Here is a 4870-nt window from a genome sequence, read left to right as displayed (position 1 = left end):
CTCAAAATGTCTCCTGCATGTCACACTGAAGCTTTCAACGTAGTCCATATCTGTCTGCCCAACTACAACTTTGCATTCTTACTAAAGTTAGAGGTTTAAATGTCACATTTGAAAAACTTGATGTGTTTCCTGCACAACACAAATGTTGCCAATACATTTGCCAAGTTTCATTCTTACACACTATTCTCACATTGGAACGGCCTCCTGTGACAGTAAGCAGTTTTCTGTCCTTCATTAAGCTGTCATAAGCAACATAAGTAAAAATAAATAAATCCTGTTTGGATGTCTGTTCTGAGTTGTTTTCTTCCTCATGCTCGTGTCATTCTTCCCCAGAAGCAGGTCGACTTTGTGCCCTGCTCCTGCTGTAAGGCCTAACATGGGTTTGCTCCAGGGTTGCTTCTGGCTTCTTGAAACCAATGGACAAACTAATGAGCCCCCATAGGCCCTACTCATATGACCCATGGCCTTATTAGAAAGATGGGGGAGCTGCAGAGGGACAGAAAGGCTGCAGTATGGGTGCAGGGGATGGGGAGAAATGAGGCAAAGCTAGAGGGGCAGACAGTATTACTTCGATTAAGAAAACAGAGACGGAGGACTAGGTGTCAAGAGCCATGGCAGCTCTCTCTAACTGTATTAAAAAGAGCTGTTTTCATCTGAACACAAACAATAAAACACTGATATTGAAGTACTACAATAAGGATGCATACCAAGACATGTTATTGGTTTTTTTATTGGTAGTGTTTATGAAAAAAAAAGAAGAGATTTTTATGGAACAAAGCAATCCTGTGAAGCTCCGATATTTTGCTTTATCCATATACTATAAGGATACAGCAAAGTTGCATTTATTGCTTTTCTCTTTTCACCTTCGTGGCAAGTTAGGAAAAAGAATACAACAACAACAAAAGAAATCAGGAAAAATCCTGTGATCCTCCCTTCCTGAGAACGACTCCCAAGATTCTCAGGATAGATGACCTATTAGGCTTGGGTGACTAAAACAGGAACTCAATCTAATGCCTCATTTCCTCTCAGAGATGAGACCCGCTTTATGGCTTGACCTCTCCCAAAAGGATTTCTGTCTTTCTTCAGAGTCTGCGGGGTAATCTCACATACCACTGTTTCGCTTAATCTGAAAATAATATCCAACACATTAGCAAAGGCAAAGACCTGGAAAATCCAATTTGAAATTCATACTGTAGTGCTCGTGTGCTTGACTCGCAGACTTGATCACTCCATATGTGTGATGTCACGTGTGGCGTTAATGGACATTTATCTCCAATGGGAGAGAAGTCACAGAGGAAGCAGGCAGTTCTGGGTGAAGACAGGACTTGAAGTCACACAGTTCAGTACAAGTGCTCTCTCTGATTAAGAAAAGACGCTTTTCTGCCTTAAATCCTTCTTCACCAAATAAAATACATCAAAATAACATATATTTGTTGTTGGCAGCTGCACACGTTTCATTTACTTCAGCCGGTGCAGCAGCTGCAGATATGGAAATGTTGAAATCCCATATTTATAGAAATATCCCAACAAGGATTGAATGGGCTGACATCAAATTTAAAACACTTATTCTTGGTGTCCAGACGATGAAACTTATTGGTTCTGAGGATCCTCTTTTTTTTTTATTCCAAGTGCCACATAGTGCAATGGCTTGACAACTATGTGCCATTTAGCCTGACCTGAACTGAGCTGTGACAATTATCAGGCCCACATTTTGGTTTTTCAAATCCATCATGTTGTATATCTGCTCAACTTTTAACTGTGTTTTCAGTCACAGCTGTGCTTTTTGTTCTGTGCAAACAGGCACATTAACTTGCTCTTAGACTAACCTAAAATAGCAAACATTCACGATAAAGAACAAGAAATCAGCGTGGGCATACTTGACATTTTTGATCAAAGAACCAATGTAAATGTATACCAATTATAAATGTTTTGAAAAGTTTACTTAATATCATTCAAATTTGAAAATTTATAAAACCATCTTTCAGTTTCTGCAAAATGGTTAATCTGCAAGATTTTCAGGATTGGTCCTTGCTGTTGCATTTTTTAAAAAAAAGGAGTGGCCATAAACATTTGTTTGTATGTTGATTAGTCTATTTGTGGATCATTATTCTAGCAAAGATTAATGCAGTCAGATCACTGTGATTCATTTTATTATGATGAAAGGTAGGTCTGTCCAAAGATACAGCACTGTAGTTCATAATAATGATCGCTCACAACAGCTCAGCTCACAAGAGTTTAGGCCCATTGTGTTCAAAGTTGTCTTGGTTGGATACCATTCCCCCCCTTTCCTTTTCACCTGCTGCACACATGTAAAAGAAGAGCAACGAGAGACTGTCATGCAACCATGGTGGAGTAATTATGAATGCTGACTACGGAGAGGACCTTTGTTCTCAATGATATTTTTACATGAGATAACTGTCTGAAAAGGCTAATGAGCTCCACAATGTCAACATATGTGGTGTTCTGGCCAAACACACTTTTAATTTGCCACATCCACTGTCTATCATCTGCTGATGAAAAGACAAATAAGCCTGGAGACTCCTCAAGGCTTCTGGTTGACTGTGCCTATCGGTGTGCTCATACTGCAGAAACAGCCAGTAACGCGGGGTAACTTCTGCTCAGCAGGCTTGAAACAAATGGGTTACTTAGAGCATACTTCAATGGCACTTGTGGAGAAAGGGCAGAAAGGAAATGAGAACCCCTTGACGGTTCAGCATTGGATATATTTAATTAGCCAATTCACTCTCTGCTTTTCTGCCTCAGTGGGCACAATACTTCTTTGTATTTCTAAAAGTAATTGTCACTTGCCACATCAGCATTCAGCTGATCCAGGCATAAAGTAAGAACAAGAAGAAAAAGAGTCCCCACTCCTCTACCAGGGGGCCGTACAAATAGACATATAGGGAGGTATTATGCTTCGTTGCTGGTGGGAGATATCCTATGGAGCTGGATGCTGCGTTCACAAGCCGTGAAGAGGAGGAGTGGGCATCACTGGCTCCAGTCGTAATCAGTCACAGATGCTCAATGCAATGGACTGAGCTCTGCAGGCAGTTTTGCAGGGTGGCAGTAGCTCAGTCTAGGTTGGGAGCCGAAGGGTTGCCGGTTCAAGACCAAAGTCTGGAGAGGTGCAAGTTCACTTCCTAATCACTGCAGAGATGCCCTTGAGCAAAGCACAAACACCCCACTCCCCGCACGACCAGCTCTGTGTGCACACTGTGGGCAGCCCGCTCAATCTGACATCACTCCATTTGTGCATGTCCATGGGACTCTGTGTGAAGCATGTTCAACATGTAAAATGTAATTTCCCCAAATATGATTAATAAAGTACATCTTCTTTAATACTGTCGTGTTGATTTACAGTAGTAGCCTAAATATATATATGTGTATATATGCGTGTGTGTGTGTGTGTGTAATGTAATGGTCAAAGCTCCGATGCTATCCTTTACATCTGTGCTCTCTACTGTCAGTGTGCTTACATGAACGTCCTCAAAAAAAGTTCAATAAACATTTGCCACATCTCAGTTTAGCATTTTAGCATAATAGTGCTAAACACAAACATGTTTCTTCTCCTTTTTTTCCTCTTAACTTTAAAAGACATTTTGGTCATGAACATAAAGCCAATGGATCACCAAAGTTTTCCAAATTAAACTCAAGGGGACCATGAATCTTTGAATTTGAAGATCTTGAAGGAGTTTCACCTCTCCTCCGATTGAAGCATCTCTGGATCCAAAGTGGCTTTACATTTCTAGCTCCGTCCACCGCTCAGTTTAGAACTGAAGAAGCCTTTCAGAAGGGAAGTGAAATGTGTCCATAATCTTCAACCAGGACAATTTGTGTGTTGTTTCAGAGTCATTTCAGTCACAACTAAAAATGTCAACTTCACTGTCCCCCTTATTGACGAATTCAAGAGATCACAAAAGTCAATAAGATTTATCATCTAGGAACCAGAAATCTGTACATGAAACATCATGGCTGCACACTCAGCCATTTTTGAACTATTTCAGTCTGTGCCAAAGTGGTGACTCTTCCAACCCCAGACCCACACAGTTACTGTGGTTTCAAAGTGCTTTGACATACTGTAAGAAGTACTTGACCAGAACATATCATGGTACACTTTAGAAGGTGAAGTTTAACCATACAATTTCCAAATGATCCTCACTACTAAACATGTTATATAAGCATTGTGAATTGCTGGACACGGGCACACAAACGACAAACACACACACACACACACACACACACACACACACACACACACACACACACACACACACACACACACACACACACACACACACACACACACACACACACACACACACACACACACACACACACACACACACACACACACACACACACACACACACACACACACACACACACACACACACACACACACACACACACACACACACACACACACACACACACACACACACACACACACACACACACACACACACACACACACACACACACACACACACACACACACACACACACACACACACACACACACACACACACACACACACACACACACACACACACACACACACACACACACACACACACACACACACACACACACACACACACACACACACACACACACACACACACACACACACACACACACACACACACACACACACACACACACACACACACACACACACACACACACACACACACAAAATCACCTCACTCCACAAGCTGTAATTACAGTACACTGAAGTGGAGGATGCACTGCTGTACCCCGGGGCTGAAGTGCCTCTATAATAAGCTTTCATCAAGAGCCAGCTCAAGAACAATGTCCCACATAACAAGCTGTGCTCTCCAGCAGACAGAAAAGACAGAGCAAGAG

The sequence above is a fragment of the Symphodus melops genome, assembly GCF_947650265.1.
Source record: "Symphodus melops genome assembly, chromosome: 5".
Lineage (NCBI taxonomy): Eukaryota > Metazoa > Chordata > Actinopteri > Labriformes > Labridae > Symphodus > Symphodus melops.
The sequence above is the reverse complement of the archived record's forward strand: the minus strand, read 5'-3'. Positions refer to the sequence as shown.